The sequence below is a fragment of the Malania oleifera genome, chromosome 3 (genome assembly GCF_029873635.1).
Source record: "Malania oleifera isolate guangnan ecotype guangnan chromosome 3, ASM2987363v1, whole genome shotgun sequence".
Taxonomy (NCBI): Eukaryota; Viridiplantae; Streptophyta; class Magnoliopsida; order Santalales; family Ximeniaceae; genus Malania; species Malania oleifera.
In genome coordinates, this window is record NC_080419.1 from 46,929,441 (window position 1) to 46,940,967 (window position 11,527).

The window sequence follows — 11,527 nt, forward strand, 5'->3', positions numbered from 1 at the left end:
ACTTTATTATAATACATGTTGGTAGGAATGGAGCTGATGTGAGAGGTTACTTACTTCATATGGTCTCTGCTAGACAACTTTGAATGGCTATTTGAGTACCTCCTACGCTTTAGGCTTTATTATGTGGACTTCAATACATTGCAGAGAACACCAAAGCTGTCTGCTGAGTGCTACAAGGAATTCCTTAGTAAAGTAAAAGTAAAGACACTTCAAAAGAAAAGTAAATAGCCCAAATTGTGGTATCAAGAATTTCTGATTGCTCAAGAGCTCGCCCTACAATATGTGAATCTATGACCACATAACATTAATGCGCCATATTATTGGGAGAAACTTGTTTTCTTCCTGCTTGTGCAGTGAGATGCCAATAGTGTTATCTATAACTAAGAAGCCTGGTCAATATTAATTTGTAGTTATAAAAATCCCATATTTAATTTACCCCTCAAAAAATTTATACTGCCCATTATTAGTAGTACTGTGTACGTGTAAGTAGACAATATGCATGTCGTCTATTATTGATGTCTATAATAATATGTCGATTGGCTCTCTATAAATGTACTTCTAGCGAATATTTTAACTAAAATGAGCACATCTCTATTACATTTAGTTTAGTTTGACGCTAGGATATAAAATAAGGCTAAATGGCACATAATAAAGGAGGGAGAGATTGTATAAGTGTAATAATTCTAAAAAAAATTATTATAATATTGTAACGACCTGCCTATTTTACCATATTATTATTATTTTTTTCACATAATAATAATATCAATAATTCTAGCAACCTGCTAACTGTCATAATCATGATCAATCTCGTCTCATGAGTACCAGGAATATACCTGTCATACAACTTTGATACCTAAGTAGCGGAAAACATAAAATTACATACATGTCATACAACACCAGAAATCATACCAGAGTTCTACTGAATCTGTCATATATATATATATACAGTCATCCATAAAAAGACCCAAAAAGTTTCCTAAGGTCATAATCACAAAAGCCCATCTGACCCTATCTCACCTACTTACCCTTCTGATAGGGTAGTTCGGTCAACTCCAACTGTTACGGAGCTTTATCTGCCCTTCTACCTGGATTCGCTCAAATGTTTGTATGACTGGGGTGAGACACCTCTCGGTAAAGGAGATAAATTAATATCAGTGTGTGGCAACATGAGTATTGTTCGTTATATACACATAAACAGTACATAATTCATAATTGTATAAACAGTTGTATCATATCTGAATAAAATATTATTTATCATAACATAGTTGAACATACTACATTTATATACTGAAAAATCATCTTGTATAACCATATCATACTTGAATTATTACTCAGGATAGATAACTAGTTATTGTCATGTCTTACCCCCCCCCCCTCCCACATGATAGGGTTGTGTGGCCTTAAGGCGGGACCTAGCAATGGCTGGCCGACCATACTAAGTCAAACATTGGTGTATAAGTACAATGGGCCTATTCCACCTGTGTCGGACTACCAGGGGTACTACGACACTCCCATAAAGTCACATCGACTGTCATCTCCCACACTCTACATAAGATGTGTGATAGCACTAACATAAACATAATTGTGGACATATAGCCACAGTACCATGCTTTATAAAACTAAACTAAGTTATTCGGATTCTGATAACATATAATATATTCCATATTAAAACATAGTTGTTTTGTATTTCAGAGTAATATTTGACATAAACATATTTCATGATTTCTTACATATCATACATAATCACAGCATCAACGTCGACATAATTCATAACATAAAAATGACGGCATTTATGCCTGCATAATTCATAACGTAAAAATCATGGCATTTACGCTGGCATAATTCATAACATAAAAACCACGGCATCTACGCTGGTATAATTCATAACGTAAAAATCATGGTATTTACGCCAGCATAGTTCATAACGTACAAATCACAACATTTACGCCGGCATAATTCATAACGTAATAAACATACATTCTTGCACTATATAACATAATCTTAAAAACATAGTTCTTCTACTATTTTTAGGGTTTTCCTGAAAACTGCTATAAGTTGCTTATCTTGGAGAAATCATAATATTTCAAAATAACATAATTTTCATGGAAATATTATACTCATGCCACACATATGTAAGTAGCCTTATAAACTCATAATTTGTTCTGAAATCATATTTTCTTATAAAATGTATTAAAATCATTTTCCTGTTCAATAGTAGTATTCTCAAACATAGTTCTATAACATATATATTTTATAATAATAAATGTTGCATAATAATAAATAGTTTCATGAAAAAGGCTGACTTAATTTATCCCCTTACCTGACTTACTGAGAAGCCCACAATTTAAACCAAACCTACACCCATGTGTTCCCCAACACAACACCCTAAAATTATATTTTTCCCAACAAAACTTCAGTATTATACTATCTAAAGTATTTTCCTTAGTCCAGAAACATCAAATACCTTATAAAACTCAAAATAACCAACTTATCCACATTTTGGGATAGTGCCTATGTAAGAACCCAAACCGTGATATATGGAATAATAAAAAAAGAGAATGGTAGAATTGTAAATTGAGCAGGCTTCGTTGACGAAGTCAGAGTTCATCGAAGAAGGCCCTGTGAGATTCGGCGATGAATTTCAGAGGCTCGTCTACAAGGCCACCGTCTCGTCGACGAACTGTCTTCAATGACTCGTCGACAAAGACGTCATCTCGTCAACGAGGTCGGCCGAGTCAAAGGGCTATAAATATCAGTTTCCATTACTTCTCAGCTAAGATCTCTCTCTCTCTCTCTCTCTCTCTCTCTCTCTCTCTCTCTCTCTCTCTCTCTCTCTCTCTCTCTCTCTCTATAAAAACTCGAAAGAAACTCTCTCTCTCTCTCTCTAGATTTCTTCGCCGATCATTGCTGGAATCGTTGATCCGACGTTACCACAAGGATCAGGGAAGGATTCTCTACAAGATTTATGGATCGAATCTTCTTGTTGAGAATGGAAATTGACATGAAGGTTTTAAGTCCTACTAAGATTATTCTTGGGTTGGAGATTCATAAGAGTAAAGTTACAGGGAGATTGGGATTATCTCAAGGTGACTTTGTAGCTGCGGGGAGATTGGTGTTGTCTCAGGGCAGCTGTTTGGACAAAACTACATAAAGATTGTGGTTATCTTGGGGTGGTATTGGAGATCAGGTGTTGGTGAGGTTTAGCATAGTTAGTGTTAAACTGGTCACTAGTACACCATTGGAAAATCTAAGTAAATAGCCTACCGCTCAGTACTCGAGGATGAATGGTGATGTTCGAGTCATTTCAAAGGTTTCCTACACCAGTACAGTTGGGTACTTTAGTGGGCAACAGAGGTTTCTATCAGTTATAAGGCTTGAAGATGGAGGCTACACAAGGGACTTAGAAGACAGGAGGCTTGTAACAGGGTATGTTGTCGGAAGGCCAAAGTGTTGGAAGCCTAGGGTATAATCTCAGGGTAAGCTTGTTACAACTGGATCGAAGTTCTTGGCAAAGGCTGCCAAGGTAGTATTGTGGTTTGGAGGATTGTTCAATAAGTTGAGTGTTTAGTTAGGTGAAGTTCCTGTTACCACGGAGTTCAAGCATGTCTTGGACTTCATTTACATCTCCAAGTGTTAGAGGGGAGGCGGGTCCCGATCTACAGCCCCGAGTGGAGCAGTGGTTATGCTTTCAGATTTCCAAGGTAGTGAATATTTGCCAAGGTGGAGGTTATTGGGAATATGGCTCATATTCAGAGCGGATCACATATATCGGAGAAAGCTACCTGAAGCGAGGGACAATTTCTCATGAGGTTTTAGGCAGTACGCAAGAGGACCTTTGCTCCGCACAAAACCATCAATAATTTCCACGTTGCAAATTACGTAATTTGAATTTGGGGGCTTAAAGATTAGGCTTATCTGGAGATTTTCATCCGAGGGATAACTATAGATGTAGTTTAGGTTTACTAGAACTCTTATATAGGCATTAGATGGTTATATAAACATCATTGTGTAACCTTAGATAAATTAAACTTCAAGTAATCTTCAAAGATTGTAGCTTTGACATTGATCATAGTGAAAACTGATGTTGCTGCTCCCATGGGCATAGGCTATTGCCAAACCACGTAAATCTTGTACATTCTAGTTGTGCTTTTTATTATTCTTATTATTATTTGATTGCTTATTGATTATATTTCATCATCGAGTGATTGTACTAGTGGTTTTTGATTGTTTTGTTTTTTATTGTGTGCTTCTGCTGCACATGTTTAAGTTGAAAGAATATCAACAAATGCACTACTAAGACTTGGAAACTAATGTCCCAAATATCCAAAGTAGACAAGAAAATTTGGAAATGAATTACTTGGATTTAGGAATAAATGTCCCATACCCTAAGTAAAATGCCAACCATTCCAATTTATGGAAGACAAATGAATTGAATGGATGAGAACTAGAATAAACACTCTTCATAAAATTTATGCAAGAAAAATTGTATGATATGAACATTGTCGCGACGTCCCGGACCCGGCCCAGAGAACCAATCTCTGGTTTAAAAATGGGTTCGGCTTGCGAACTGGGAAAAATGAATGTGTATTTTGAAAATGTGAATTTTGTGGAAAACGATGTGTGGTGGAGTCGCCACTAACCTTTTGAAGTGTGGTTAGAACACTTGATTGCTACCCCGTTAGGGGTAGAATCGGTCTGCATCACCAAAGTCGGGCTCGGGAGTATGGTTACTCAAGGGGAAGGTATTAGCACCCCCTACACGCCCGTTCTTATGAACGGTACCAGATCAATAAAGAGTTTTCCCTAAATAAATGTAATAAGCCTTTAAAGATTACTCCCTTTCAAAAGTCAAAAAAAATGAAAATACTCTATAGGTATTCCCTCAGAACCGGGGCAATCTAGTACTTCGAAGAGTCAATGTTCTCGTTTGCAATCATCGGGAAGGAAAATCGAAAATAGGATACAAAATACGCTCCCGGGGATTTTGAAATCTATAGGTTTTTTTTTTTAAGTATCAAAAATACTATTTCGGGAGGTTTTTGCGATTTGTTCGGGATTGGAATGAATTTTTTTTTTTTTTGTGCCTAAAAAGATATTTTTGTGATTTTTCCTAAGTGTGAAAATGATTTTTGTGATTTTTCCCGAACTTTCAAAATAACACAAATGAAATCAATTGAAACCAAAATGTGAAAATACTTTTGGAATTTTTGAAAATTTCATGATTTTTGTGAATTTTAGGGATACAACAATAATATACAAGCAAAATGGAGAAAACTGGGGTGAACCAGTTTGGGAATGGTGAGCCGGTCAAACGTTGACCAGTTTGGGGGGGAAAAACCAGTTTAAGGTCTTGGTCGAGACCAATGATTTTCCGGGATTTTCCAATGTCCTTCCGAATACAACAGACTTTTAGACAACAATCACGAAAGTCATGGTTTTAAAGATGTGCCTTTAGAATGTATTTTTGAAAATCTTGAATGTAGGGAAACAAATCTAACCTTTGCCAAACATGTTGGAAACTTTCTTGGATTTTCTTCAAAAATTTTCAAAGGTAAATAAGTTTCAAAGCTTTAAAAAGTTTTGAATTTTCTTTGAAAATTTTTCTGAATTTTTGTGTCTTTTATGAAATTTTTTTTGTTTTTGTTTTTATGGGTTAAAAGGAAGCTATTTAAAGTAAAGAAAAGTGAAATAAAGTCAAATAAACCAACAGAGGCCAATTAGGGAAAGGGGGACGGAAATGTAATATAAGAGGAGAAAGTTCATTGGTTTTACCTATCGTCTTTTTCTCCTTCGGTCTTCCTCTCCTGTCTGTGAATCCGCAAGGGTTAGTCTACAGCGCCTTCCCGAGGGTTGTTATTGAGCTTCGACTCGAGGCACTAAGGAGTATCTTCTTCGAATGGAGTGACGCGGCACCGGCAGGAAATGGGATCAATCGATCGCTTGATCTTCTTTCGCTTTCCTCTGCTCCAGTCTTCTTTTCCTGTTGGTGAATCTACTAGGACCGCTCTACAACGTCTTCTCGAGAGTTGTTCTTGAGCTCTGATTCGAGGCACTAAGGGGTGCCTTCTTCAAATGGTGTGACTCAGCTCCGATAGGAAACGGGATTAGTCGACCTCTTGATCTTCACTAAAAAAAAAAAAACTAACTTCACAAACTTATAATAGAAAACTTCAATATTTGAAATCTTCTCCTTACCACCACTAGGAGCTCCCTTCTTGTGCTTGGAATGAGAGGGCTATTTATAGGCTTAGCTTGGGGCAAGCATAGGAAAGAAGACATAGGGGAGTCATGATGGGGGGAACCAAGTATGGGGGGAAGAATGATGAAGGGAAATTAGTATGGGAAGAATGATAAAAGGAAGAAACATGACATGTGGTGAGTGATGATGGAGGGAACAAAGTATGGGATGAAGAATAATGAAGAGAATATAACATGGGAAGATTGATAAAGGGAGGAAACATGACATGTGGTGAGTGATGATGGGGGGAACAAAGTATGGGATGAAGAATTATGAAGGGAATATAGTATGGGAAGAATGATAAAAGGAAGAAACATGACATGTGGTGAGTGATGAGGGAGGGAACAAAGTATGGGATGAAGAATAATGAAGAGAATATAACATGGAAAGATTGATAAAGGGAGGAAACATGACATGTGGTGAGTGATGATGGGGGGAACAAAGTATGGGATGAAGAATTATGAAGGGAATATAGTATGGGAAGAATGGTAAAGGGAAGAAACATGACATGTGGTGAGTGATGATGGGGGAACAAAGTATGGGATAAAGAATAATGAAGAGAATATAGCATGGGAAGATTGGTAAAGGGAAGAAACATGACATGTGGTGAGTGATGATGGGGGAACAAAGTATGGGATAAAGAATAATGAAGGGAATATAGCATGGGAAGATTGGTAAAGGGAAGAAACATGACATGTGGTGAGTGATGATGGGGGAACAAAGTATGCTTGCATTTGACAAATTAAAATAAATAAATAAATAATAATAATAATAATAATAATAATAATAATAATAATAATAATAATATGAGGGTTCTAGAAGCTGTGTGGAGCCCATCGGAGATGTGTGGGTCCCACGCGCCATGTGGGGTCCACAAGCCGTTTGAGGGTTACAGAAACCTGAGCTAGCAAGGCACCGGATATGTGGATCCGAACTGGCATACTTGAGGGGGTAACGTGCATCGGATGTAGGAATCCGAGCTAGCGTACCAAGAGAAGTGGGGCCCAAAAACCGTGTGGGGCCCAATTGAGATATGTGGGGCCCACAAGCCATGTGGGACCTAAAAAGATGTGTGGGGTCCACAAGCCATTTAAGGGTTATAGGAACCCGAGCCAGCAAGCACAAGCATGCAAAAAGAGGTAACGTGCATCGGATGTAGGAATCCGAGCTAACGTATCAGAGGGGGTAACGTGCATCGGATGTAAGAATCCGAGCTAGCGTACCAGAGGGGGTAACGTGCATCGGATGTAAGAATCTGAGCTAGCGTACCAAGAGAGGTGGGGCCCACCAAACATGTGGGGCCCAATGAAGATATGTGGGGCCCACAAGCCACGTGGGGTCCACGAGCCATTTGAGGGTTATAGGAACCCGAGCTAGCAGGCGCAAGCATGCCAAAAGAGGTAACGTGCATCGGATGTAAGAATCCGAGCTAGCGTACCAGAGGGGGTAACGTGCATCGGATGTAAGAATCTGAGCTAGCGTACCAGAGGGTAACGTGCATCGGATGTAGGAATCCGAGCTAGCGTACCAAGAGAGGTGGGGCCCACCAAATATGTGGGGCCCACAAGCCACGTGGGGTCCACGAGCCATTTGAGGGTTATAGGAACCCGAGCTAGCAAGCACAAGCATGCCAAAAGAGGTAACGTGCATCGGATGTAAGAATCCGAGCTAGCTTACCAGAGGGGGTAACGTGCATCGGATGTAAGAATCTGAGCTAGCGTACCAGAGGGTAACGTGCATCGGATGTAGGAATCTGAGCTAGCATATCAAGAGAGGTGGGGCCCACCAAACATGTGGGGCCTAATGAAGATATGTGGGGCCCACAACCCACGTGGGGTCCACGAGCCATTTGAGGGTTATAGGAACCCGAGCTAGCATACCAGGGGGTAATGTGCATCGGATGTAGGAATCCGAGCTAGTGTACTAGGGGATGTGGGGCCCCATGGAGATATGTGGGGGGGCCACAAGCCATTTGGGGTTACAAAGATGTGTGGGGTCCACAGCCAGCGTGGGACCTACAAGAATGTGTGGGGTCCACAGCAGTGTGGGACCTACAAGAATGTGTGGGGTCCACAAGCAGTGTGGGACCTACAAGAATGTGTGGGGTCCACAAGCAGTGTGGGAAGGTTTTGACATGAGGTCTCCTCGGAAAGGCCTGGTTAAAATTGGGGTGTCGACAGCTACCCCTCTTTATAGGTCTTGTTGCTTTGGGGTAACAGTAGGAACTCTCCTACGTTATTTATAGCAACAGGCCTATAAAGATAAAAGACACCTATTTTAGCCAGGCCATACAACTGACCACGTGTCGTGTTCTGAGTAGAGTCATGTGCTAAGTAGGAGGATGGAGGGTGACTCGGATTGAAGACCTGGCATGATCTAGCCCATTCTGGGAAAACATAGATCGAATGGTTGAGGAGGGGTGTCACGTGTCAGTGACTGAGTGGTTGGTGTATGTGGATGTGGATCAATGACGTGGCCCAATCCAAGCCATCCTTGGAAAACACAAATCGTGCGGTTGAGGACATGTGCCAAGTGTCAGTGGCTGAATGGTTGGTGTATGTGGATGTGGATCAATGACGTGGCCCAATCCAAGCCATCCTTGGAAAACACAAATCGTGCGGTTGAGGACCGGTGCCACGTGTCAGTGGCTGAGTGGTTGGTGTATGTGGATGTGGATCAATGACGTGGCCCAATCCAAGCCATCCTTAGAAAACACAAATCGTGCGGTTGAGGACCGGTGCCACGTGTCAGTAGCCGAGTGGCTGGTCAAATGTGACCGGGATCAAGGCATGGCACAATCCTGACCATCCTTGGAAACACAAATCATGCGGTGATCAGGGTGGCCACGCAGACTTTTGCTTGTGTGGGGGGAGAATGAGCCACGTGTTGGTGACCGAGTGGCTGGTCAAATGTGACAGGGATCAACGCGTGGCACAATCCTGACCGTCCTTGGAAAACACAGATCGTGCGGTGATCAGGGTGGCCACGCAGACCTTTGCTTGTGTGGGGGGAGAATGAGCCACGTGTTGGTGACCGAGTGGCTGGTCAAATGTGACCGGGATCAACGCGTGGCACAATCCTGACCGTCCTTGGAAAACACAGATCGTGCGGTGATCAGGGTGGCCACGCAGACTTTTTGATCGGACGGATGACGGGTTGCCACGTGGTTGAATCTCGTGGCTCCGGGTCATTAGATATTTAAACCAAATTTTTAGTTCTGTTCATTTCTTTTGCATTTCATTCTCTCGAACGCCTTCTCTTTCTCTCTTCTCTCTTCTCTCTTCTTTCACCCTCGTCTTGTTCCCATTTCAATGTCTGTTTTACTCTTATTCGCTGCAAACTCAAACCCTAGCCCCTCTGTGATTCTTTTTCTACTCTTGCCATCTCCAGCTCTCTATCTCAATATACCGTTCTTCAGAGACTAGATTTGGCAAACTTAAGATCCTAACACCTTTAGAGGTGATCCAGCTCGATGGCATCCTATTCTGTTCTCACGGCAAGATCTGGAGAGAAGATTTGGTGAAGTTCCAGACAAATGATGTCACCGGGAGTGGCCCGGTAAGGAAGATCGCCCAGATTGCAAAGGGCGTTATTCCGAACTCCCAACGAGATAAGTTCTTTCTTTCTTCCCTTTATATCTATATAGATAATCTCAATGTGTTGTAGTTTTATTAACTGCTTTGTGTGGAAAATTTAGGGCTGAGGTATTTTTCGTTAGGAAGTTATGTTTTAGGGTGTCATTAGGGTTTAAGTTGGGGTGGTGAGGTCGAGGATGAGTCAATTCATTCTTCGGAGTTGAGTGGTTGAGTGAACCTCATGGGGGTCCCGGGAGAGCCACATGGCTTATCACGTGTTCAGGTCACGTGTGGCTTTGGGAGGAATGGGCCGAGTTTGCTTTTAAAAAATGGGGCTATGATTTTAAAAACGGCGCCGGCCCAATTCAGAAAGAAAACAGGGCCCAAATCATTTTTAAAACAGGGCGGCCCACTTTATTAAAAAATAAAGCCCATTTCTAATAAACGGTTAGATTGGATGGAGTTTTAAAAAAATGGGCCGGCCCAATCAGAAAGAAACAGAGCCCATGTCATTAACAAAACAGGAGGCACAAAACAGGTCCCCAAGTCATTTTTAAAATATATGTGGGACACTGTCGAAAACACAAGCCGTGGTCTTTTAAAATGGTTGGGCTTGAATTGAGTTTTAAGATGGGTCGGCCAAAAAAGAGGTCCCAGATTTTTAAAAATTAAGCCGGCCCATTTTCAAAAACACCAGTCCGTGTCTTTTAAAATGGTTGGGCGTGAATTGAGTTTAAAATGGGTCGGCCCAAAGGGTCAAGGAATTTTAAATATCGCGGCCCAATTTTCGACCACAAAACGCCCGTGTCTTTCAAATGGTTGGGCATTGCAAATTTTTGCCGTTGTTCACACAAAACTGGGTGGCCCCAAAACGCTTCTTCTTTTTTTTTTTTTTTTTTTTTTTGGTCCAAGTCATTTTTAAATAAGTCGGCCTACTTTAAAGCAAAACCTTTGCCACTGTTGTCTATCTTTTTGTACACCGTTCGTTTTTTTTGTTGGTTGGATTGGGCCCGAAATTTTGCCCGGGCCGAAACTTTATAGTCTGTAACTTTATTAAAGGGCCTAGTCCATTCACATATTTCAGGCGACGCCCTTCCTTTCCAATCTAACACCTGAGTTCTTTCCTCGTTAGGTGGGCTGTGTTGTAAAACAAAACCGCTCGGTTCCCTGTTCAAATTATTCAACTGGGCTCTCTATTATTTAGATTTGCTTACTCCCCATAACTGTTGTGACCCCCCCTTTCTTCTCCGCTTTTTCCCCCTTCCCCAACACGTTGTCCTTTAGGTATTATGCGCTACGCTTTTCACCAGACACCTAGGGCTCTTTTCCGCGCTTCTTTTGTTTTTCGAGTATACAGTAATTTCCTCCTTATCTGTTTGCACGTTGGGATTGCTTATTCACCTACATGCCACTCATAGTTCCGTCACTATTTTTTTCATCGTCACAAACAACCCCCCCTTGGGGTTTGGAAGTTCAACAAGTTTGATATCGACGATGCGTTCTCGGCGTTCCTTTCACTTTCCTCCCCTTTGTCAGCACACACCTCATAATTATTTTCTTAGCACCCCCCCCCCCTCTTTCCCCCGGGCAACCTTTTTATCCCTATGGAAGATGTTGTGTGTCCCACCAACTTACTTCCTCTCCCACACACACCCTTAAACACCCACCACACCTTCGCATTTTCACACCCATTCCATCCAACGCGTGACTGTTT